This window comes from Acinonyx jubatus, chromosome B3 (assembly GCF_027475565.1).
Source record: "Acinonyx jubatus isolate Ajub_Pintada_27869175 chromosome B3, VMU_Ajub_asm_v1.0, whole genome shotgun sequence".
Classification (NCBI taxonomy): Eukaryota; Metazoa; Chordata; class Mammalia; order Carnivora; family Felidae; genus Acinonyx; species Acinonyx jubatus.
The window spans coordinates 71,882,672-71,909,639 of NC_069386.1; the positions used below are offsets into that span (position 1 = coordinate 71,882,672).

General features: G+C 41.4%; 1 long non-coding RNA gene across 2 annotated transcripts; it reads right to left on the reverse strand.

Moving 5' to 3' along the window:
- Positions 1-3,924: 3,924 nt before the first annotated feature.
- Positions 3,925-17,374, reverse strand: LOC113601529 (uncharacterized). Of its 2 annotated transcripts, none has more exons than XR_003422820.2 (3): positions 16,987-17,374; positions 7,589-7,691; positions 3,925-4,406 (listed from the first exon to the last, which is right to left on the reverse strand). It is a non-coding gene; the product is annotated as an uncharacterized LOC113601529 (long non-coding RNA). The 2 variants fall into 2 exon arrangements; XR_008299279.1 differs by lacking the exon at positions 3,925-4,406 and adding an exon at positions 6,082-7,058.
- Positions 17,375-26,968: the final 9,594 nt, after the last annotated feature.

Consider the following 26,968-nt stretch of genomic DNA (forward strand, 5'->3'; position numbering starts at 1 on the left):
AAGACAATCCTAACCTGACTTTCATGGGAATCATGCATTCTTAGACAGATTACCAAGAAGGATTCATTGTTGCCAATGGATGTACAGAACCCTCCCCCCAATTCAGGAAGATAAAACCTCATTCTCTCAGTTGGTAATTCTATAAGGTGGTAAGAGGAGCCCACAGCAGACCTGGCCTTGCTAATGATTAAATTCCTTCCTCCAGTGTATTCTGAAGCAGGAGGAAGACTTTGTTATAATTTGGCAACATTGTATATTAATTGATCCATATAAGCATAAATTATACAGGCAAAATACACCTGAGACATGCTAGTTACTAAAAAGGACTGAAGGACTGTGGCTGCAGGCGATATTTTCATCTTTTCAACTTGAAGAGTGGCTTTGGAAAAGAAAGAGCACCTGACAACCCATGTAGTGTCACGGATCGGGATTTGGGGGACAGCTGTGACTTATGACAGAAGATTTATGGGCCTCTGATAAATGTCAAGGTAACTAACACAAAAACCGGTCGTCGTGTACTTCCTAAAATTGTTGGAGAAAGGGAAAGATTTCCAAATAGAGCTGCAAAACCATATAATACAGCTGTGGTTTTCCTACATGGGTCTGTGGACTGGAGCTGGTCCATGACAAAGGATTTCAGGTCTATAATGAAAGAATATTTTTTTCAATATTTTTAATTCTGAAATTATGCCCTTTCTAACCTTTTCAGGATTAAATTATTGTTCTCCTATGAAAAGATGATGATAGTCGAAGATTGTTTGGGGGTGGGAGGAAATGTCATTTCCTGTTGCCAAACACATTAATTTGGGAGATTTTTTCCCCTGAAATTTTAATTAATTTTAGTAAAACCCTAAAGTCTGGGAAGTGCTACATTTTAGAAGACCAGACTGGGAAAGGAACTTGAATTTTATCAGAAGATAAATAGATTATATGGAGCTCATGACTGGTGGATGACCCTGGAAAGATAACATTGCTCAGAGGAAGTAGATCTAATTACAGTTTTCAACAGTAGTGTATATGTCAAAAAGGAAATCACAAACCTTCTGAAAAGAAGCCTTTGGATGTGGATAAAAGAAGAAACGAACAGGAAATAAAACCTGGTAAGAGTTCAGAATAGATGTTAAAATAAACAGAGGACATGGGTGATGCTTTTTTAATTCAGACTGTAAAAGTGATCCAAGGCAGGATATGGCCGTGCCAGGACATCAGCTCTTTCTGTTGGAAGCAGAGCACCTAGTAAGTTTTTGGCCCACTAACAATTTCACTTGCTACAATGTTGGAGAAAGATGGCCAGACATAATTTTTACAGATTTCAAGAGGTCAGATCTTAAAATGATCCAAGGAAAATTACCTAAGGGGCTCAAAAAGGGACAGAGAGTTCTCAAATGTGAAGTTCTAGCAGTTTTCCCCCAAAGGATCCTGCTGAGGAAGGAAGGAGGGCTTCACCAATCAGGAAACAGCTGCACACTCTGTCTTCTGATGTGATCAAACTGTGGGCCGAGATGAAGGTCACATCTCTTACATCAAAAAATGGATCAAACAAGTAAAGCAAGGACAGTTCATATGAAAACATTAAACCAATACAAAGGTTTTAGTCGGCTGGAAGCTCAGTTTAAAGCAGTAAAAGATGAAGCCGCCAAAAACCCCAATGCAATGTGTGGTAGGTGAGCCCCCTTATTCTCTGATCTGAGTACAGGTTCAACTCTGAGAACATTTTTCTTTCTTTCTTTCTTTCTTTTAATTAGTTTATTTATTTTGAGAGAGACAGAGCGCAAGTGGGAGAGGGGCAGAGAGAGAGGGAGAATTCCAATCAGGCTCCACACGGCCAGTGCGGAGCCTGGCACGGGACTCAAACTCGCGCAACTGTGAGATCATGACCTGAGCTAAAACCAAGAGCCAGAGGCTCAACCGAATAAGGCACCCAGGAGCCCCACATTTTTCCTTTTTTATGTGAACAAAACATTTTCATCGTGGAAAAAGAAGTCTTTAATTTTTTTTTTTAATGTTTATTTATTTTTGACAAAGAGAGAGAGAGAGTGTGAGAGAGAGCATGAGTAGGGGAGGGTCAGAGAGAGAGGGAGACACAGAATCTGAAACAGGCTCCAGGCTCTGAGCAGTCAGCACAGAGCCCGACGCGGGGCTCAAACTCACGGAGTGTGAGCTCATGACCTGAGCTGAAGTCGGATGTTCAACCACTGAGCCACCCAGGTGCCCTGAAAGAAAAGTCTTTTGAAAATCCAGCCATGGGGCTGGAGACTGTTTCAGATTCTGTGTCTCCCTCTCTCTCTGACCCTCCCCTGCTCATGCTCTGTCTCTCTCTCTCTCAAAAATAAACATTAAAAAAAAAAAAATCCAGCCATAATTATACCATCCAGAAATAACCACATTAAACATTTTGGAATATTTATGCATTTATATGTTTATATATGTGTGTATTTATATTCTAGATACATATACATATATATGCACACACATTATTATATATAAATATATATTTACCAGGATAAAAGCATACTGACGAATTGCTTTATTAAATGTTTTCTTAACTTCATTGTTATAAATCTCTTTTTACATCAATAAGTAAAGAATGTAAAAAAATATATCATTATTTTAATTGTAGTCCTTTGTGTAGATTTGCAATAATGTATTGATTCATTTCTCTATTGTTGGATTTTAGAGTTCTTTCTGAATATTTTTAGATTATGAACAATGCATGAAGCACCTTGTATATTCATTTTTGCCTGTTTGACCAATCCTAGATATAAAATTGTAGAATTGAAGGGTATGCAGAATATTAAGGTTTTTGATAAGCCCCAAAATAGTTTATACCAAACAATCAGAAAAGGGAAAGCAAGCCAGCAGAAAAATAAATGTTTTATCTTTGTGTACAGGACAAAAAATATGAAAAAGCAATTCACAAAAGGTACACAGATAGCCAATGAACACATGAAAAGATATTCAACCTCACTAGTAATACAGTAATACAAAATAATAATGAGATACTATTTTTTACATGAATATTGTCAAAAAATTTTAAGATTGACAATATAATGTCAAATGTGAAGAAAATGGGCATTTTTATATAATGGTGGGAGAGGAAATTGTTACCACATTTTTATAGACAATTTAACAGAATCTAGCAAAGTATCTAGTTAAATCTATTTATTTATTTTTCTCATTAAACCTTTTGTTTCCTCATTAAGCTTTTTTTTTTTTAATCTACTGAAATTTAAATTTTTTTTTAACGTTTATTTATTTTTGAGACAGAGAGAGACAGAGCATAAACGGGGAGGGTCAGAGAGAGGGAGACACAGAATCCGAAACAGGCTCCAGGCTATGAGCTGTCAGCACAGAGCCCGACGCGGGGCTCGAACTCACGGACCACAAGATCATGACCTGAGCCAAAGGCGGCTGCCCAACTGACTGAGCCACCCAGGCACCCCTAATCTACTGAAATTTAAAATGGGCATGTGGGGTGCATGTGATTCTTGATTTCAGGGTTATGAGTTGTGTAGTCCCACGAGTCCCATGTTGGGTATAGAGATTACTTAAAAAATAAAATCTCTAAAAAATAAAATAAAATTGGGACTCCTGGGTGGCTGAGTCAGTTAAACGTCCGACTTCAGCTCAGGTCATGATCTCATGGTCTGTGAGTTCGAGCCCTGTGTCAGACTCTGGGCTGACAGCTCAGAGCCTGGAGCCTGCCTCTGATTCTGTTTCCCTCTCTCTCTGCTCCTCCCCTGCTCACATTCTGTCTCCCTCCCTCAAAAATAATAAACATTAACAAAAAATTTTAATAAAATAAAATAAATAAAATGGGCATATACTAGGAGCCATGAATCCTAATAGTCAAAATTTATGCCAATAAATGTTAGAACCATTTATGAATCTCAGTGTCCATTGGCTATAAAAGTGACATCTAAAATTATATTATGGAAAAAAATAAAAATATATTGTGTAGTTTTATAGGTACTGACATGCAAAGATATTTGAAAATATCAAGTTGTGGACAGTTCATGTAACACCATTCCATTTTTGTAAAACAAAAGCTACTTGTGTGTGAATAACTATGGGTATGTCCCATAAACAAAATGCTTTTAACAATTTTTCCTGCTACAGAGTGGAATTGGCTGGTGAGACTCTCATGTTTCCCTTTATACACTTTTCTACTGGCTGAAATTTGGCAACGAGTGTGTACTTTTATGATTAAAGACAAAAAAGCTCTCCAGTCAAAGGTGATCCTAATTTTGACTTACATTCGCGTTGTTGGTTTCAGGGGTGAGCTCCCTGAGGCTGGAAGCAGGTCTGCTTGCCTTTTTTTACACAAGGTCTAGCACAAATACATACCTAGGGTTGACAGAGCAGATGGAAGCAGAGAGCACTGTGGACTGGGCTCCCTGGGCTGGCTATGTAAAGACAAATGCAAAAAAAAAAAAAAAAAGGAAGAGGCTTAATTTTCCCTGCTGAAAATCAACCAAGAGACTTCTCCCTTCTCCCTTTTCTTAGACATTTACTTTAAAAAGACGTGTAAGTTCTTTCTCTGTCTCTTTGAAATATATAATACAAATCTTTTAAAAATCTAAATGAGCCTCTGGCCAGTTTTGTAAACCATGATGCCTTTTTTTATTTTTGACATTTATTTATTTTTGAGAGAGAGAGAGCACGAGCAGGAGAGGGCCAGAGAGAGGGAGACGGATCCGAAGCATGCTCCGTGCAGAGCCCCTGTGGGGCTGGAACCCACAAACCATGAGACCGTGCCCTGAGCTGAAATAAAGAGTCAGCCATCCAACCAACTGAGCCACCCAGGCACCACACCCATAATGTCTTTCTTAATGACCTGGAAACCGTCTCCTTGAAGTGTAATCTTCAAGAAAGTCAGCACCCCATCTCCTTCACTCCCAAACTACCTCCTGTTATTAAAGCCAGTTAGCTAACAGATGGTCACCCCAATTACCAAGTGAATTTAGGATGAACTATGCGTGACAAATGGAGCTGTCAAGTTCTCTTGAGGACTCATTCTTTATCTTTTTTTTTTAATGTTTATTTATTTTTGAGACAGACAGAGACAGAGCGTGAGTGGGGGAGGGGCAAAGAGAGAAGGAGACACAGAATCCGAAGGAGGCTCCAGGCTCGGAGCTGTCAGCACAGAGCCTGATGCAGGGCTCGAACCCATGAACCGTGAGATCATGACCTGAACCGAAGCTAGAAGCTTAACCAACTGAGCCACCCAGGCTCCCCACTCATTCTTTATCTTGACAAAATGTGCAATTCGTTGAACCTACTGGGCTATATAAAAGGGTGGGATTTATTTCTCTCTTCACAGTCTCTTTAGAGGATTGCCTGGGATATTCATCAAGTAGCCAGGGCTCAAGGGTGTGAGAGCCCCTGACTCAGGGGATCCCAAACAGACTAGGTTCAGCCACTTGCTGCTGAAAAAATCCAAAGGCAGAGAGACCAGTGAAGGTAAAACAAGGATTTATTACCATCTGGCCAACACCGGGAAGACAGTGGATTAGAGTTTCAAAGACTATCTCCAAAGTGCCAAAAATAATTCCAGGTTTATATAAGGAAAACCTGAGGCAAAGGTGGGTAGATACTTGCAGGTGGGCAGTGAAGGTCAAATCAATCATTGTCTCAGAGTCAATCACTGGCTGTGACTTGTGGCTCAGGGCAGTCTAGTTACTTGAGAGGGTGGTTTCTGTTCCCATCAGGGGTTGCTTTGCCCTCAGGGTCTTCCACTTGAGCCAAGAGACAGGCTGAAAAGACAAACCCAACTAGAAATTTGAAGTCAAAATGGAGGCAGCAGAGGTCCTCCTTCCATCACATTAAGGTTTCGGGACGCCTGGGTAGCTCGGTAAGTTAAGTGTCCAACTCTTGATTCTGGCTCAGGTCATGATCTTGCGGTGGTTCCTGAAGTCAGGCTCTGCTCTGACAGTGTGGAGCCTGCTTGGGATTCTCTCTCTCTCCCTCTCTCTCTCTCTCTGCCTCTCTCTCTCTGTCTCAAAAATAAATAAGTGAACTTAAAAAAAAATCACATTCTGGTTTCATCCTTACTTAATAGTCAAGTCGTTTTCTTTCTCTTCTACCTTTGTGGAGAGGCTGTTTGGGTTGGCAGGGGACTTGGTTTTTAATTATATTTCCCCAACAGCTGCCAAGTGATCAGATGGGCTCATACATCTTTGGAGGCCTGGGAGCTCCCCAGGCTCTGTCTGCTGCAGCCTGGAGCAGCCCTCTGGGGCTGGGGGGAGGATTCATGGAGGCCCAAGGCAAATGAGGGCAGTGGGAATACCTTAGGAAAAGAAAGTCACATCAATGAATGGAGAGCACTGCTGGGGCCCACTTGGACACACTTCTCCAATCCCCAGGCTTTCTGGGACCAGATGGCAGGCCATTTTTAAGGTTCTGTCATTTGAGGAAGGGGAAAACCTACTTCCCATTGGGTCTTAGAAGTGGAATGAGTATATAGAGTACCAGACTGGCTCAGTCGGTAGAGCAGGAGACTCTTGATCTCAAGGTAATGAGTTCAAGCCCCATGTTGGGCCTAGAGCTTACTTAAAAAAAAGAAAAGAAAAGAAAGAAATGGAATGAGTGCAAAAGTGAAAGTAAATATAGACTGACTGAAGCAAAGTTTTCACGCAGAAAAACCGTCTCTTGGGTTGCCTGGGTGGCTCAGTCAGTTAAGCACCCAACTCTTGATCTTGGCTCCCATCATGATCTCACCGTCTGAGGGATCAAGCCCGGCATCGGACTCTGTGCTGACAACATGGAGCCTGCTTGAGATTCTCTCTCCCTCTCTCTCTGCCCCTTCCCTGCTTGTGTGCTCATGCTGTCTCTCTCTCTCTCTCTCTTTCTCAAAATAAATAAATAAATGTTAAAAAATAATAATAGTAGATAAACATCTATTGGATATATCTAGTGTGAGAAACCCTAATGTAGGTTCTTGGAGAAAAAGGGCCAGGGACCCAGAAACCTGTAACACCATGTTTTCTGCCCTCAGTGGCACTTATCTTCTTGGGGAAGACAGACTAGCACACCAAACCCATGAAGAATGAACAGGCCTAAAAGAAAGAAGGTTTTTCAGTGAGCTGAGAATGTAAGTGCTTGGCTAAAAGCTCCCAGTGGGGACTTAGAAATGTGTTGCTATTTTTAAATCCAAACCCAGAAACTTTTGGTCAGTGTTTTAAAGAGTTTCTGGAGCTAGGAAAGAAAGACAACTGACAGCTCATGAACGTCCAGATGTTTTAGGTGAAACTTTCCACAGAGGGGACATGATTCTGAGGCCCTCTCTGTGCGTGCCCTACAGGGAAGCAGAGGGCCCTACCTTCCTTCTCTCCACTAATCTGACCCCAGACACCTGTTCTGTCTCTAATCTCGTGGGCCTCAGAGCCTTAACTGCTCTGAGATGCATTGCAACAGTAAGCTGCCTCTAGTGCCAGGGGTGCCCTGGGCAGGCCTTCCCAGCCAAAGGGTCTAAATCTTGGAGCTTGAGTCCACTCAGAAGGAGCAGGCTCTTCGGTACATGCAAGGCCGCCTCAGTTTCTACAGTTCCCACTCCTGGCCTGCTAACCCCCAACTAAATTCCACTTACCTGAGCTCACCTTTCATCATCTGTTACCCACAGGATATGGGTGTCAGCTTTGGGAGGATTGCCCATCAACCTAAGTTGTAAAGTGTTACAGGACCTTGCAATGCTGTAAGAACAGAGACACTGAATATAGAAACGGCCAATAGCCAGACCATATACGACGGTAGAATCTGGGCCACAAACTCTGAAGCAACCAGGCAAGGAAACCAAGCTACAACCCCTGCAGCAGTCAGCCCAGAATGGTCAGGAAGGGAATAATAAACACAAAATTCTGAACAGTGGTTATCTCTGGGGTGGAAAGCAGGGCATACACTAGGGGAGGAACCCACATGAGTAATTCTCAGTTTGGGATTCAGGTAGTGGGTTCATTGGGAGTCAGTATATTAGAAAACTTTATAATTTAGACTCCAGTATGTATTTTCTTAAATAACAAATATTCAACTGAGTAAATTTTATTTTTATTTATTTACTTTTTTATCAACCGAGTAAAATTTTTTAAAACTATTTTTTATTTATTTTTGAGAAACTTTCACACATAATGGGATCTATTTTGGATCCTCCATTTTATTCCTCCAATCTACTTGCTATTTTTTTAAAAAAATTTTTTAATGTTTATTTATTTTTGAGAAAGTGAGACACAGCATGAGCAGGGGAGGGGCAGAGAGAGAGAGGGAGACATGGAATCTGAAGCAGATTCCAGGCTCTGAGCTGTCAGCACAGAGCCCAACGGGGGACCCAAACCCATAAGCCGTGAGATCATGACCTGAGCCAAAGTCAGCTGCTTAAGTGACTGAGCCACCCAGGTGCCCCACAACTGAGTAAATTTTAAAGATATGATTGTCTTTAATACACAATTCATGAATTTGGCAACAAGAAGGGGTCTGAGGAGATGCACAAAATGGAAGGTTTTTATAGAAGAAAGACAGGGAAGGAAAGTTATTAGCAAACTAAAAGGATTGTTCCAGGCAAGGCAACTTTTCCTGATGGGGGAAAAGCAAGGGGTCTTATCAATACAGATTACCTCGTCTTCCTTAGAGCCATGGAGAAGACTCACAGGGCAGACTCATTGGCACTGATGGAAAAATTCCTGAATGATAGGTTAAGACTATGTTTCTGGGGGAGGTTGAAATTGCAATTAGATTAGGTATCAAGCCCTGGTTTGGGGACTGGATCTAAATGACACACCATTTTAGGCCCGCGTGTTTAACGTGTTAAATTTATTCTTTGGCACATGTCAAAATTTATATTTAAAAAGATAAGGGCACCTGGATGGCTTAGTCAGTTACTGCAAATAAAGACAAAGAGAAGCTACCTCTCTACATGGGAATTTTGCTCAACCTTGCTTGCCTAGGATTCCTGGGACAAGGAATCGACCCTGTCTTCCACCATCTGCATTCTACAGAGGGGTCAGCAATACTCAGAACAACTCTCACAGAGGGGACTCGGCAATACTCACATTAGCCTAAATGAGGCAGACTGGCCAGCCCTCAGCATGTCCCGTGCACAGGGCAGCCCAGGCTTGGGCACTGTCATGCTGAGGTTTCTACTCCCACAAACAGGCTCTGCACTCTCAGGACCACAAGGGGCCATCCTATGGAAAAGTCTCATATTTGGGTCCCGTGCTTAGACCCCACTGGGAGAAAGTGGGGCAAGTTTTGTTCAGGTAAGAGCATGCACTTTCTGAGAAGGATCCAATTGTGGGGGGTCCTTGGGGGCACAATTTACAAAGCTGCTTCTGAACTGCCATTACCTGAACCTAATGCCCCTGAAGCCCACTTAGGAAAGAAAGCAAACCCAAACATGTCTACACTAGCAAGAACTAGAGTAGGCACAAGATTAATACCACCGGACATATCTCAGAGAATCTTCCAGTGCACTGTCCTCCATCTGCCCCCTCTCCAGCCCCATTATAACAGTTGAGTCCAACTACCACTCCATGTTACCCATTACCCTCCTCTCTAACATCCTAAAGTATTGCTATCAAAATGCCAAATCTTCAGTGATTTTTCACTCTCCAAAAGAAAAAAAATCCAAGCTGCTGAGCCTGGCACTCAAGAACCCCACGCCTAGTCTCTCCAAAACTTACCCCCCAACCTCAGCTCCCACCTTACACACTCCGTACACATCATTTACTTCAATCTAGCCATTATCTTCACTCTGCCCCAAACTGGTCCTGTGCCCCCATGCGTCTTACCATTGGGAAAGTGTTTATGCACCTCATTTCCAGAGCCCAGCTCTTGTCCCTCTTGCTGAAGCCTAAATTGGGTTGTCCCTCTTTAGACATACTTTTCTTGCACTTGCAATCAGGAATCCACAATGTAAAACTTGAGCGCTTTAAATATTTTTTATTTAAATGTAACACATATACAGCATAGGCTCAATGAAGTACCATAACGTGAGTACTCTCATGTAATCACCACCCAGATCAAGAGATAGAATGGGACTAGCACCCCAGATGTCCCTTTCAAGCTGCCTCCCCCATCCCAAAGGTAACCCTCCTCCTGATTTCTAACACCATGGGTTAGTTTTGCTTCTCTTTGAAATTCATATAAATTGAATAATAAAGCATGTATTATTTTGTGTTGGACATCTTTGCTCAACCTTATATTTGAGAAAATCAACCATGCTATTTGTGACTTATCTTCATTGCCATACACACACACCTGCACACACACACACACACACACACACACACACACATGCACGCCCTTAGTCATCTAGCTTAAGTGGGCCTCTGTTTTTTAAATTCAAAGTATGATGACTGAGGAAACAATATCACTTTTTCAGCCAAAAGTGATTTTTTTAAATCCAAAGCAGAATTCTTACTCTACAGAAATTTATTTAACATGAATTACATTCATAAATTTATAGAGTAAGGCACAAATTATTGTTAAGGTCAATGGTTTTACAACATTATCTATATGAGGATAATCCTTCCAGAAAGTTTCAGGCTGCCACTTTATCCTGCTTAAACTCCAGCCACTCGCATGCCTGCTTTTCCTATACTTGAGCATGTTAATGGTTCTGACAACTAAGCTAACTATAATAAGTGACAAAGGCAAGTATTTTCCAGACCAAAGAAACAATTCTATGATGCACTAGCAGGAGGATGCTACTTATGTTTGTTTGTTTTTTTAACACATTAGCTTCACTATATAATTGCTGTTTTATATTAGCCACCACCTCCCTCCAATTGTATGTGATCATCAAACCATAGAAGTTTGGAGATGGAAGGGTCCTAGTGTTACAAGCTCCCTCATTCTACACACAAGCCCAACACAAGTCAAGAGTCACCTAAGGTAACAAAGTATCTTGAAGGAATAAAAGCCAACTCTCCTGATGAGTTTATAGAAAGAAAACCAGTAAAAGTTGGGAGGTGCAGGCAAAGGATTCATGGAAGATATGAGATTTAAATTGAGCATGCTTAAATAACTTAGAGTCTTTTGCTAGAAAGCAATGAGCATTGGGATGCGTGCAGAAAGAGCCAGGATCTCAGTTATATGACTCCCTGAAGGCAGATTTTATTAACGTTGGTATTCCCTAAGCCTGGTAATATATCAGAGACATGAAGGACTCCATAGTGAGTGAGTAGGAGTAAGGGAGCAAGCAAGTGAATCTGAAACCATATACTCTGGGGAAGCTTATGTAGAGAAGGAAAAAAAAAATGGAACCTCAGTGAGGGCCTTCAGTTAAAAGGCAGAAGAAGGTGTCACCACAGGGAACAAGAAGAGTAGTCAGAAAGCAAAGCAGCAGAAACAGAATTATGCAGGGTTAGGAAGCAGGGGAGGAAAAATCCAAGATGGTAGGAGTGTCAGTAGTTCCAATATATGAAAAGGTTATGAAGAACGAGAACCAGAGAAAAAGTCATTGAGCAATTATAAAAAAAATAACCACAGCAAAATGTCTACCACTAAGCTGGACTAGCCACATATTTTGGCCAGGTAGGAGTTGGGGTTCCAGTGCAGCTGGGAAGAGCAGAGAGCATCCATCACCAGCCTGGCACCATTGGCATGCCCCCTGAACCCATTTCTCAGAGCACCCACTTACACTAGTGCCTTGAGTTCTGCAACAAATAGAGGCAAAAAGTGCCCCCTCATATCTGTTTACATAGATCAGTGTGTATATAAATTTGAGAACTCTCCTAGGAGCGAAAAGGGACTGGAACTCTGATGCTAATTTTTTTTAATGGTTATTTTTGAGGGGGTGGGCAGAGAGAAAATCCCAAGCAGGTTCTTCACTGTCAGCACAGAGTCCCACACGGGGCTCGATCTCACAAATTGTAAGATCATGACCTGAGCCAAAATCGAGTCAGATGCTTAACCGACTGAGCCACCCAGGGGCCCCAGATGCTCATTTAGCTTCAAAGACTTCAACATCTATCAAGCACCCTCCTCCAACACAATAGACCCTAAGGTGTTCAGTAAATGCAGCAAGCATAAATAACTTCAGATTGGCTTCAGAGAAGTATTTAGAATAAATGGTAAAAACTGGGTAGCACTGTGAGAACACTCGAAAGTCTCACTTCTCACCCCTTTCCTGCAACCGCCATTGACTCTACATGTCTCAGATCACCAGACTAGGTCAGGATCAGAGGGTAGAGAAGCAAAAGGCTCACACTCCATCAGCCCCGGCTTTCGTAGCAAGAATAGGGACAGGGAGTCACTACAAAAGCCTCTTGAGGTGCTGATGCCACTGGCATTTGCACAGCCCAGACTGGCCTTTGACGGGCAAGTGCAGGTTTGCTTCCATTCTTTACCACTCAACAAACATTTATTGACACCGCCTATATGTCAGGCACTTTTAGCAGGCACTGAACACACATCCGAGAACAAGCCCAGTCCTTGCCCTCCAAGAGTTAATAGTCTAGAGCAGAAGGTTCATAGATGAACTTCAGGGTGTTCTGGGAAATCCCTTAAATTACATGCAAACTAGTGCATCTATATAGATTGCAAGGGGAAATGGGAAAAAGGGGAAAAGGAAATTCTCAAATGGATTTGTGACTCAAAACGGTTAAAAACCAGTGATTTGGGACCATCCATTTCCTTCATTTCTGAGCTCTTGGCAAGTACCCAAGTACTTACAGCACCTCTTGAGTGTCTCTAACCTTTTGCTGTGCTCCTGACTCCCTTCCTCACTAGCTCATGGCAGACCCCTGGCGGTAGAGGAGGGAAGTACATCTCATCATGGCCGTCCACTCGTGGTTTCCAGGGGCTCAGCCCCAGGAAGGATAGTTTTATCCAGGAGGTGACTGCTCCTGAAATTTTGGATGACTTTGGGCTCATCTGGTAGGCAGACCACTGTCTACTCCCTGATGGGCGGCATATTTTGATCTCTTTCTAAGGTACTGGCTGTTTCCTGAGACTTTTCCAGACTAAACGCACACAGACTGGGGATGGAAGAACACTCTTCTCTGTTATGAGGAGTGAAACAGATCTCAGCGAGTGGTTTAGACAAGGAAGAGGGCAGGGGGAGTGAATGCACTGGACAGAGCATTTCTGGCCTCCTAGTCCTATTTCTTACAGAGATTAATAAAATATCATTCTGAAATGTCGTTATTTAAGTATATTTTTGTTAGTGTGACTCCCTCTCAAACATGAACCACCCACCCCCAGAAACACTTTAGGGCTTCAAAAAGGAAGGACAGGGGCACCTGGATGGCTCAGGCGGTTGGACACCCGACCTCGGCTCAGGTCATGATCTCACAGTTCATGAGCTCCAGCTCTGAGTCGGGTTCTGTGCTGCCAGCTCAGAGCCTGGAGTCTGCTTCAGATTCTGTGTCTCCCTCTCTCTGCCCCTCTCCTGCTCATGCTGTCTCTCTCTCTCTCTCTCTCTCTCTCTCTCTCTCTCTCTCTCTCTTTCAAAAATGAATGAACATTAAAAAAATGTTCTAAAAAGGGGGAAGGACAGATCTCCTTGGGCCGTCTCTTGGGTGATACCACCACTCTCTTCCTATATGCTATACTATTCTGCTTATTTCTACAAGATATGAAACACATTTAAAGGGGGAAAAACGTATCAGAGTGTTCTAATGAGCTTGAACCACAATATTTTTTTTTTTAAATCTAATGACCAGAAGCTAGGGCAAGTTATTTTTAAGTTACCAGTAATTTTCTAATTCAGCTGGGGACTAGACTGTGTTTGCTAGCTTGTTTGGGGAAAACACTTCAATGGCTTTATGGCAGTAAAGCTTAAATAATGTCCTCAATGGTTTAAAACCATGCTGAGCTACACTGTTCCTCATGACATTGAGATGGCTTACACTGGGGAAAGAAATCCATGTCTACAGAACAGAAGGTGTCCTTGGGCCCAGATGGGGTTTTCCCTTCTCCCTGGGCCTCAGGGATCAGGATCCTGCACCCAGGAATGAATGGAGCAGAAAGAGGTATGGGGAGGGCATTACGTGGCTGAAAGTAGATTCTGTAGCAACATGGCACCAGAATGAGGGATGAGGATAGTGTAAAAGAAACATAATAAAAAACACCTGTGTAGATTTGTGGCCGGTGGACTCCAAGAATAATAATCTCCTCTTGTTGTTTGTATCTTGCTCTATTGAATCCATCCTCCCCCCCCCCCCACACCCCTTTTCTACACTAGAATTTCCTCCTATTATCCCAAAGCTTTCCATGAAGTTTTGGTAGGTGCTACAGCTTGTCTCTGATGTACTTGGACAGATAACAGAGGGGCCTTTGTTTGCACGTGGGTTTGGAGGCCTGGGAAAAGAGTAGCAGTTGGAGGAGGTGGTCACAGGATGGCCGGAAGACCGGCCAACTGCAGAACCAGCAGGGATTGGCAGAAAATGGGAGCATCCTCTGGGAATCATGTGGGAGGGGATCCAGTAAGCTACTGAATTTTCAGGTTGCTCATCAGGATCCAGGCTTGTGATTTTAAGCACCCAAGAGAAGGGTGGCATTTAAAGATCTGAGAAGCCAAAGAAAAAGACTTCAGAGTTAATGACTTGAGTTGCCCCATTTGTTCATAGCTAAAAACATCATGAATGTATGAGCAGTAAGACTTAAAGGAGTTCAGAGGAAGGGAAAGTTGTTCTTCCCCATGGCTGGGAAGGTTGCACAAGTGAATTTAAACTAGGTCTTGAAGAGAAAGTAGTAATTGGAAAGTGGGAGGAGTGGGGAGAGAACTTCTGTTAGGTATGCTTTGAACAAGGAATGGCCCAGGGGTGCCTGGGAGGCTCAGTTGGTTGGGCATTTGACTTTGGCTCAGGGCATGATCTCGTAGTTCATGAGTTCAAGCCCCCTGTCAGGCTCTGTGCTGACAGCATGGAGCCTGGAGCCTGCTTCAGATTCTGTGTCTCCCTGTCTCTGCCCCTTCCCCACTCATGATCTCTCAAAAATGAATAAACGTTAAAAAAAAAAAATTGAACAAGGAATGGCCCTGTCTGGCTGGAAACAGGTCTATATTCTCGAGTATCCATCCTCCACATTTCTTATCACTTTAGGTCCCATTCTTGAGGCCCAGGGATGAGAACATATTAAACTGGTCTCAGTGGAGCAACCAGAGGTGCTGAGGACATCTTGAGTTAACTGGTGCTAGTTCTAAGAGAGAGACCAATCATCCCTTAGGACACGAATTAGCCTGAGTGATTTACCTTTGGTTTTCTCATGCCTCACGTCGCCTTCTCAAAAGGCACCCCTATATCTTATGCCCAAAACCCTGCAAAATGCTGCAGATCGTGTTCATGTCTCCCCTTCTGGCCATACCCCACAACTATTCTGCTCCATGCAAAGACTCCTCTGGGCAAGAGGTATGTTGTTTTCTCACTTTTATAAGAAAATATATATTTATTCATCACCTACTCTATGTCAAGCACTGTTCTAAGCCTAGGGGATATAGCAGCAAATAGGTCAGTCCCTGTCGTCATAGTTTTCCATCCAGTTTTCCAAGACAGACAAAAATAAATATGTAAATAAAATATCAGGTAGTGCCATGAATAAAAAGTAAATAAGCAGCGGAAGGGGACAGAGAATGACAAGGAGGGATCTACTATACATAAGATAGACAGGGAAAGCCCTGTCTAAAGGGCTGACCATCTAAAGAGGTGACAGTGAGCAGATGTCACAAGGGGTGGGGCCCAAGCCCTGAGATGGATATGAGTGGGTGTGGCTGAAGAACAAGAAGACCACCACAACTAGAGCAAGCTCAATGGGCCTGGGGAATGAAGTGACCAAGGGGCAGACAGAGACTTCTAAGAAAGGGACAGAGGAGGAATTATTCTGCAGCTCCCAGAGCATGGTCCACACCCACGCAGCATAGCCACACAATGCCCATGGTCATAACCCACCCATCCCGCCCTTGGAAAAAGCTTGCCTGCCATTTTCCCCTCACTCCCTCAACAAGACTCATTAAACTTTTCCAAAGCTACTATGCTTTGCAATTGGAAGAGAAAAGGGCAAACCTCCAGGGTTTGTTTTTTTTCCCAAGTTTTAATTTAAATTCCAGCTAGTTAACATACAGTGCATTATTGCTTTCAGGAGTAGCATTCAGAGATCCATCACTTACGTACAACACCCAGTGCTCATCACAAGTGCCCTCCCTAATGCCCATCCCCCACTTAACCCATCCCCCTGCCCACCTCCCCTCTGGTAACTATCAGTTTGTTCTCTACAGTTAAGAGTCTGTTTCTTGGTTTGCCTCTCTTTTTTTCCTCTCCTTTGTTCATTTGTTTTTTTTCTTAAATTCCCCATATGAGTGAAGCCATATGGTGTTTGTCTTTTCTGACTGACTTATTTTACCCCAAGTTTTTAAAAGTGGTTTCTGCGCTCAGTGTGGGGCTTTAACTCACGACCCTGAGATCAAGAGTCACGTGCTCCACCAACTGAGCCAGCCAGGTGCCCCTACACTTCCAATTTTATTTATTTATTTGTTTATTTATTTATTTATTTACTTACTTACTTACTTACTTGTTACACTTCCCAGTTTAAAATTAGAGCCATCAACAGCCGAGGGACTTGAAGTGGCTGGGGCCTTGTTACCACAGTGTTGTAATGAGTCTCTGGAGAAGCCCCACAACCTCTCTCCAGAGAGGGGGAAAACTTCCCTCGGTGGATCAGTACTTGGGATTCCAAGTTTCAAAATTCCATAGAAACCAGGAAACAATCCAAATACACCAGGCCTGTACTAGATGCACACTGAGTCACCAAGTCTCCCCAGAAAGGCTCATACCAAGTCCTTGGGACACCTAGGGATGTTACTCTGGAATATAGATGAAAGTTAATCCAACAGACCCCCCAGACTGTGCTTGAGCTAAATTAATCTTATCAGCCACAGTTACACCTTTAGCTCAAGAGGAAAAGAACAGGAGGAGAGACTCTAAGTTCATTTCCATAGAATGATTCCCTTGCCCCATCACCTGCAGAACCCAACAGCAAGTATCAGAGTCCTCTCACCTGAGAACTTAATGTTCTGATGAGGCTAGAGAGTCAAGAAGCTCCTGAGAGTCTGGAAACCCCTCCAGTTGGGTGACCAGGAAAATCTAAGAGTAGCCGCTTCTCAGCTCTGCGGGAACTTGGGGTCTGTTTAAGGTAGCCGAGTTGTTGGGAAATGAGGAGTGTCGGGCTTGTCAAAGAGGACCCAACACGGCCATGCTGAATAATAACAGTTGACACTGACTGAGCCCTGACTATGTGACATCCCAAGCACTTTATAGATGTTCTCTCTAATCCTAGGAAGTAGGTGCTGTTATTAGGATACCTAGTCCACCCAGGGGTCTGAGGCATAGTGACTAATAAGGCACTTGCTTCCAAAGTTCCACAGCGAGTTAATAGGAGAGTCAGGATTTAAATCCAGGTCAGAATCCAGAACCTGTACTCCTGGGTGTTCTGTTTATGGCACCCTGGAAACCATTCCGTAGCCTGAGTGTAATCGGTATGGCTCTGAATATAGCCAGCACCAACTAATGTTTTGCATGAACGACTTTTTACTGTCAGGGCACTTTGCCTGACCAATGTCATGCAGATTGTTTCCCTTGGAAAGTGCCATGCTTCTGTGAGTGCCCGTTTGGTATGTACTCTTCATACCTCCAACTCCAGGGCGCCTCCCTGCCTCGTGCTCAGCATTCTCCTGGAACTGTTCTGGGTGAGATGCAAGGCAGAGGCTGATCCAGAGAGGGAACCTGTGGGCCTCGGCAGGTCCACTGAGGCAGAACCTAATCTGCATCGTTGCCTGGTGCTTGCCCACTCTTTTCAGGACAGCTAGGCACCATCCTGCTTACTCCATTCAGTCACATGAGTTGCAGCTACCTCCAGGTCTGTTTGAGGAAACATTCTGTGGCCTCCTCTCTCCAATCAAAAGAAGAGCTATCTCGCCCCCATACACGGCCTCCACCATGCTAGACAGAGAGCATCTATGAGCTCTTAAAGACAATCAAGGCGGAACAGCTACTTGGTCTGCTACAGAAGGACATCCCTTGTTGCGTCTAACCTAAATATTTCCCGACACACTCCTGAACATTTTTGCTCTCCATGAAGAAAAACAACAGAAGGTAATGACTGTCTGCTTGTAATTCCAACAGCCATGTCTTTTGTAATTATGCAAATAGAGCTGATTTTTTCCAACTTTTTCTTATGAAAATGTTCAAATGTAGAGAAAAGCATAAAGAATAGTACAGTGAGCACCAAAAACCCACCCCGATTCAATTTTTTAATCTCTTAGTAAGCATCTGTGCTTCTATGGATAGATGAAATGTTTAAGGATAGGAAGGCATTTCAAATATTCAAGAAACTGAACTAATGGTCATACTCAAAAGTGAAATATTAAACTATTTCTAACTTTGAAATCAGAAAAATATATGCTCCATATTCATTACTTTGATCTTAGTTAGAAATTGTAACTGAAGGGGCGCCTGGGTGGCCCAGTCGGTTAAGCGTCCGACTTCAACTAGGGTCATGATCTCACAGTCTGTGATTTCGAGCCCCGCGTTGGGCTCTGTGCTGACAGCTTGGAGCCTGGAGCCCGCTTCAGGTTCTGTGTCTCCCCCTCTCTCTGCCCTTCCCCTGCTCATGCTCTGTCTCTCTCTGTCTCAAAAATAAATAAAAACATTAAAAAAGAAAAGAAAAGAAAAGAGAAGAAAAGAAAGAAAAAAAGAAATTGTAACTGAAGACAAAAGCCTTAATTAACAATTTAATGCCTTAAAAGGTGCTTTAAAAGAAAGGGAGACCATAGACATAGATGCTTAAAGAAAACAAAGCCCTAAACCAACCACTTCACCTTATTAGATACATAAGAAAATAGGCACCAGTTACTCAAAAATTTAGTTAAATCAGTATCTTTTCTGTATCTTGTACTTACAGAACTGGGCATGTGTCTAAATCAGCCAACTAAAAAGACCAAAGCACTTTCCTACATTACTGAAAAAAAATTTTTAAGTAGTTCCAAAGATAATTGTCTTCTAACATGGAAACTAAATATACTTCTTTTAGGGAATCACATGTGTTTAAATTATTTGTTTTTGGAAGACTGTGTGTTCACTTAGAGTTGTAAATTCTATTTTCATGAAAGGCTGATTTATTCACCACTGTTGTTATCACACATATAGAAAATATAGTTAAATGAATGCCCAGGGAAAATTTCATTGCCTAAGATGCTTATATTAATAAACAAGAAATGATAAAATAAATTAGTTAGGATGCAAATCAATACATTAGGAAGAAAAATAAGATAAGCCTAAGGAAACTAAGAGGAAGCAATTAATAAAGAGAAAACAGAAAGTAATGCATTTTTATAACTAGAAAGAGCAAATACAAGAATGGTTTTTGAAAAGCAACTAAATAGATTAGCAAGTCTAGTTTATTTATTTATTTTTTAAGTTTTATTTATTTAAGTAATCTCTACACCCAACATGGGGCTCAAACTCATGACCCTAAAATCGAGTCACATGCTCTTCCAACTGAGCCAGCCAGGTGCCCCAAGTCTAGTTGTTGTTGTTGTTTTTAAAGAAGAAAACACAAACACACTGAATAAGAAAAGAAGTAACCAGATATAGCAGAAATTATTTATATATGCATGTGTATTGTTGTTGTTTTGCTCACATCTATCCAAACATATTTGAAAACTTGTATAAAATGGATCAAAACTGACCCTAGAAAGATGGAAAACTTGAATCTACCAAGTAGCACAGAAGTAGCATAGGAGTGAGAAAGTTGTCAAAGTGTGTACCCTCTATCTAACCCTCCCCAGATCACCAGACCCAGATAATTTCACAGAACTGAGAATAAGCATAATAATAATAATTTTCTAATTCTTTTCATAAAGCAAGCATTATATCAATAAGTAATATATTGCAACATAGCAAAAATAGCACAATACTCATTCATGAATATCAATGCAAACATCATAAAATATTAACAATGAGAATTTGGCAAAGCATTAAAAAAATAATATACTATGACCAAGTGGGGTTTTTCATGAGATTTAAGATGATTTAATTTTAGAAAATCTGTTTTTTAAAAAAGAAACTCTGTTAATATAATTTATCATATAAACAGATTTTTAAAATATGGTCATTCCCATGGATGTTTATTTTTTTTAATGTTCATTTATTTTTGACAAAGCACTGTGCATGCACGCGGGGGAGAGGCGGGGGAGGACAGAAGATCTGAAGTGGCTCTGCACTGCCCAATGTGGGGGCTCAAATTCATGAACAGTAAGATCACGGCCTGAGCTGAAGTCAGAGGCTCAATTGACTGAGCCACCCAGATGCCCATCCCATGGATGTTTAAATAAACTTTTTGACAACATCCAACTTCCATTCTTTTCTTTTTTTAAGAAAGCTATTAATAAAATGACAAAGGATGAATACCTTCTTAACATTACATATCTCTAATCTCCAAAGCTAGAATTATCCTCAATGGGGAAAGACTAGCTTTCCCATTAAAGTTAGAAAAACACAAAAATGCTATCACCTGCACTATGAGATGCAAATATTCAGAGAAATGACAAAAACATTAGCAAAGAAGACATGAAAATTATACATATTACTAGAAGCTTTCCAAAATTATCTGAAAAACTGTAACAGCCAATAAATAAATTGAGTATGATGGCTGAGTACAAAAGTAATACACAAAATTCAATCATCTTATTAGTGAGAAATGGGTTGGAGATAATGGAAATTACTCAAACTGGTTTAAGGAGAAGGTGTTTTTTTGTATGTGTGGTTCACAAAGTCAGTGGAAGGGCTGGAAGCATGGGGTCTAAGCAAACCTTGCAGGAAGGCTTAGTCAGGGTACCCCTGCTGTGAAAGGATACAATACCATTTCTGCTGCAGGAAGCTGCTGAATCAGGAAGAGGCTGACCCCAGAATCACACCGTCTGCCATGAACCGTGTTGGAACATGCCCTACATGCTATCTCATGCCCTCCTGCTCTCCCCACATAACAGAGTTTCAGACAGTTTCCTGCATGTACAAAATCTAAATTGCATCCAGAATACTAGTTAACATGCAGTCTTGGAAATGAAGTTGTTAGCCGTAGAAAGTCAGCTCTAATGAAAAGACACCGTAAAAGTAATCTCCTCAGACCTAAAACACTTTTAAATTCAGATGCCGTGTTACACAATGTCTTGCTCTGTGCTGATAAGAAATTTAATTTTATAAGCTTTCAAATTAAACACAGCTGATTAATCAACCAGGGTAAAAGACTCAAATGAGAATATATTTAACTGTGTTCTCAAACAAAAGTGATGGATTTCTGTTTTCTTGCTATTCAATGTAAAAATAAATAAATAAGTACGTGTGATTTTTCTCACTGTTAAATTATTTCATCATTCATTTAAAATGAACCCCTTAAAGTTTGTCAAAAATCATGAACTGGATTTAGTTAAATATCAGAAGTCATGAAGCACCACTAAGTGAAGGAGATGATTATAGTTCATGAACGATATTTCTGAATCACTGCCACTAAATACAACCTTCCAATGAACTCCCCAAAGATTTCTGCTTGGAGTTCAGATGTGGTTCCTCATAACTTATAAAAAGTTCAAGTGGTGTTTAATTGGTGAGCTGGGTATCAGAATTCATTGACTCCTCTCTGCAAACATTGAAAACAATCTTGCTGGGATAACCAAAGACTTGAATATTTTCCTTATAGAAGTCTTCCAGCTACTAAATAAAGAAGGTATGAAAGAATGGAATGCAGACATTATGAAATATTCTTGGCAAGAAAACCAAACCTGAATGTGATAAAGCCTCTACAGTTTTCAGGGAATACAGGGCGCAGAGGAACACACTGCACAACACCATGAGGATGCACACCATCAGCAGAGACCGTGGGTATGCTAAAGGACAAATGTCTGGGTTCACTCAACAAATAAATTGTAAGGAAAAGAGAGAGAGAAAGAGAGGGACAGAATAAGGATCTAGATTTTAAAAGTCATAGGAGGACATCAACAAGTTATGAAGCATGGTTAATGTTTGGATCTTCAGCCAAACAAACTGTTAAAAAAATTCTTCCAGATAACCAGGGAAATATGGATATGAAATATGAAAGGCTATTTAATACATTAAGCTTATTATGTTCTGTTAGATTATATGTATTATTGTCATATATTATTATTAATATAAACATTAAGAAATTATTGTTAAACTTCAGATGTCATAATGGTGTTATGACTGTGATTTTTGAAAAATATTTCTTAGCTTTGAGACATACACACTGAATATTTGTAGATGGAATTATATGATGTCTGGTATATGCATCAAAATAATCCAGTGAGGGAGAACATCGAGATGAAACAAGTTTAGTCAAAAATTAATCATTTGGGGGTACCTGGGTGGCTCAGTCGGTTAAGCGTCGGACTTCGGCTCAGGTCATGAGCTCACGATCTGGTCCGTGAGTTGGAGCCCTGCATGGTGCTCTGTGCTGACAGCTCAGAGCCTGGAGCCTGTTTCAGATTCTGTGTCTTCCTCTCTCTCTCTGACCCTCCCCCGTTCACGTTCTGTCTCTGTCTCAAAAATAAATAAACGTTAAAAAAAATTTTTTTTTAAGCAAAATGTTTAAAAAAATTTAAAAAATTAATCATTTGGGGGCACATGGCCATTTATCACACTGTCTTTTTTTTTTAATGTTTTACTTATTTTTGAGAGAGAGATTGAGACAGAGCGTGAGCAGGGGAGGGAGAGAGAGAGGGAGACACAGAATCGGAAGCAGGCTCCAGGCTCTGAGCTGTCAGCACAGAGCCCGATGCGGGGCTTGAACCACAAACAATGAGAACATGACCTGAGCTGAAGTCGAACACCCAACTGACTGAGCCACCCAGGTGCCCCTGTTTTTTTTGTTTTTTTGTTTTTTTAGTTTTTAATTAAGTTCCAGTTAGTTAACATACAGCATACTATTAGTTTCAAGTGTACAAAATTGTGATTCAACACCTCCATACAATACCCAGTGCTTATCACAAGTGCATTTCTTAATCCCCACCACCTATTTTAAACCATCTCCTGCCCATCTTCCCTCTGGTAACTATCAGTTTGTTCTCTATAGTTAAGAGTCTGTTTCTTGGTTTGCCTCTCTCTCTTTTTCTTCCCCTTTGCTCATTTGTTTATCATTCATCAGTCAATGGACACTAAGGGTGTTTCCATAATTTGACTATTGTTTTTCTAATAAAGAGGTTTGATTTTTTTTATGTTTATTTATTTTGAGAGAGAGAGCAGGAGGGGGCAGAGAGAGGAGAGAGAGAATCCCAAGCAATGTCTGTGCTGTCAGCGCAGAGCCCGATGCGGGGCTCAAACTCATGAACCATGTGATCATGACCTGAGCCAAAACCAAGAGTCCTATGCTTAACTGACTGAGCCACCCAGGCGCCCCGTAATTTGGCTATTGTTGATAATGCTGCTATAAGCATTGGGGTGCATGTGCCCCTTTCAATTAGTATTTGTGTATTCTTGGGGTAAATAGCTGGTAGTGCAATAGCTGGGTCGTAGGGTAGTTCTATTTTCAACTTTTTAGTATATGTGCTGCCGAAGCGAGCACTATTTTCAACTTTTTGAGGAAACTCCATACTGTTTTCCAGAGTGGCTGCACCAGTTTGCATTCCCACCAGCAGTGCAAGAGCATTCCCCTTTCTCCACATCTTTGCCAACACCTGTTGTTCCTTGTGTTGTTGATTTAAGCCATTTGGACAAGGATCAGGTAATATCGCATGGTAGCTTTGATTCTTATTTCCCTAATGTTCAGTAATGCTGAGCATCTTTTCATACTATTTTCTCTACTTTTGCGTATGATGAAATTTTTCCATTATAAAAGTTTTAACAAGAAAAACAAGCTTAAGTTAAATATAAAAGCACTACTAATAGTTTCTATTTACTTATTGACTTTAGAGAGAGAAAGGGAGAGCACACACGTGGGGGAGGGGGCAGAGGGAGAGAGACAATCTTTTTTTTTTAATTTCTTCATGGTTTTTCTTTTATTGTTTTTTAATTTTATTTTTTATTTTTTTTAAATTTACATCCAAATTAGCATATAGTGCAACAATGATTTCAGGAGTAGATTCCTTAGTGCCCCTTATGCATTTAGCCCATCCCCCCCACAACCCCTCCAGTAACCCTCAGTTTGTTCTCCATATTTGAGTCTCTTCTGTTTTGTCCCCCTCCCTGTTTTTATATTATTTTTGCTTCCCTTCCCTTATGTTCATCTGTTTTGTCTCTTAAAGTCCTCATATGAGCGAAGTCATATGATTTTTGCCTTTCTCTGACTAATTTCTCTAAGCATAATACCCTCCAGTTCCATCCACGTAGTTGCAAATGGCAAGATTTCATTCTTTTTGATTGCCGAGTAACACTCCATTGTATATATATACCACATCTTCTTTAGCCATTCCTCCATCGATGGGCATTTGGGCTCTTTCCATACTTTGGCTATTGTCGATAGTGCTGCTATAAACATGGGGGTGCATGTGTCCCTTCGAAACAGCACACCTGTATCCTGTGGATAAATGCCTAGTAGTGCAATTGCTGTGTCGTAGGGTAGTTCTATTTTTAGTTTTTTGAGGAACCTCCATACTGTTTTCCAGAGTGGCTGCACCGGCTTGCATACCCACAGAGAGACAGAATCTTAAGCAGGCTCCAAGTTCAGCTCACAGGGCTTGATCTCATGACCCTGGGATCACAACCTCAGCCAAAAGCAAGAGTTGAATGCTCAACTGACTGAGCCACCCAGGTGACCCTAATAGCGTCTAAACACAAACACAACAATTTTATTCATACTTCAAGGATATACATGTTTGAAAGTTGCTTGAAATCAGAATTACTATAAAGCAACAGTATTCAAGGCAGTTTGCCATTGGCAGAAAGATAGACATATAATTGCTTCCCATTGCTCTTGACATATAATCCAAAGGAACAGGATAGAGTCTAGAAATACATTCACATTTATATGGCCCATTGATTTTCCACAAATATGCAAAGGTAATTCAATGTGGGAAGAATAGTTTCACAGTGTTGGAACACTTGCATATCAGTATTTTTGAAATGATCCTCAATCATTACCATATACCAAACAAAAGTATTAACTTAAAATAGGTTATGGACCTAAACTTAAAAGCTTAAACTGTTATGCCCAGAATTCGTGATCCCCAAAGACGACCAGGGAACCGAGTCCGATGCAAAAGCAAAGAGCCTTTATTCAAGCTAGCTCAAGCTCAATCTCCTACCTGCACCAACGCAGCGGTTGAAATATGGGGGGGGGGGGGGGGGGGTGGGGGTGGGTTTCAAAAGCACAAAGGTTTTATAGGGATGAGGCCATTGGCTGGGGAAGGATAGAACAATGGCTGCCAAGGTGTGGTCCCAGATCAGCAATTATCAGCGTCACCTGGAACTTGTTAAAAATGCATATGTTGGGCCTGGTGGTCACAGACCTACTGAATCAGAAACTCTGGGGGTGGGGCTCAACAATCTATGAACAAGTCTTCCAGGAGATTCTGATGCACCTGAAGTTTAAGAACCACTGTGTCTGAGGATCTCTAACATGTTTGGCCTCAGTGTATACAGAACATTTCTCACTGGTCACCTATTAACCATTGGCTGTCAGCCTTGCTGTGCTATACAAATACCTAGCACCGAACACCATCCCCAGAGACCCTGATTAATTGGTTTGGGGAGGGGTAAAATGCTCCCGGGTCATTCTAAGCCTGGACAGGGTTGAGGGCTCCTGCCTCTGGCCCCTACCTGGGAGAAGCCCTCCCTCTTCTACTCACATTTTCCACACCTCTCACACTTCCCTTCCTCCCACCTCAGACTTCGGAAGAATGCATCAATGGTAAGTTACTTAAGGGGAGGAGGCGTGTTCTGAGGTTTGAGCAGGAACTTGTTTCTGCAGCCATGTCGGGGAAGTAGTCACTAGTCAGCCGGCCTAGGTCTGCTCTTTCAAAACCGTAACACTTCTAAAAGAAAATGTAGAAGAAAACCTTTGTGATCTTAGCTTAGGCAAAGATTTCTTGGATAGAACCTGGAAAGCATGAACCATAAAAGAAAAAAATTATGAATCAGACTTCATCAAAATTCAAAGCTTGTGCTTTTTCAGAATATATATAGAGCTCTTACAGCTCAATAATAAAAAGACAACTCAATATGCAAAATGGACAGAGAATTTGGACAGATATTTCACATACAAAAAGTTACAGATGGAAAATAAGTCAATAAGGAAATACAGATTAAAACCACAGTGAGATACCACCACAACTCGCTAGAACAGCTCAAATGAAAAAGACATATAATGGCAAGTGTTGATGAAGATATGGAACACTGGGAATAGCATACATTACTGGTCTACATCCAGTACAACCACTTGGGAACACACCCTGTCAGTTTCTTATAAAGTTAAACGTACATTTACCATACAATCCAGCTATTCCAATCCTAGGTATTACCCACGAGAATCAAAACAATGGTCTACCAACAAACTTGTACATGAATGTTCATAGACATTTTATTCATAGTAGCCCAAAAGTAGGAACAACCTAAATTTCCATCATTAGGTAAGTAGGTGCACATATTGTAGTGTCTACGTGCAGTGGAATACTATTCAACAATAAAAAGGAATGAACTGCTGATACACACGACACGGATGCAATCTCAAAAGCATTACTGTAAGCAAAAGAAGTAGACAGAGGAGAGTACATGTTGATTCTATTTGTATGATAGTCCAGAATAGGCTAAAGTAATTCATAGGGATAAAAAGCAGATCACTCTTTATCTAGGCCCGGGGACGGACAGGTGTGGGGTGGGGGTGGGGAAAGGGAAAGGAAGAAGATGTGAGGTTGATGCAAATCAGATGCAAGTCTGATTCCACAACTTTCTAGAGTAATGGAAATATCTTATATAGTGATTATGATGGTGGCTACACAGGTGTATACATTTGTCAAAGCTTATCAAATGGTGTGCTT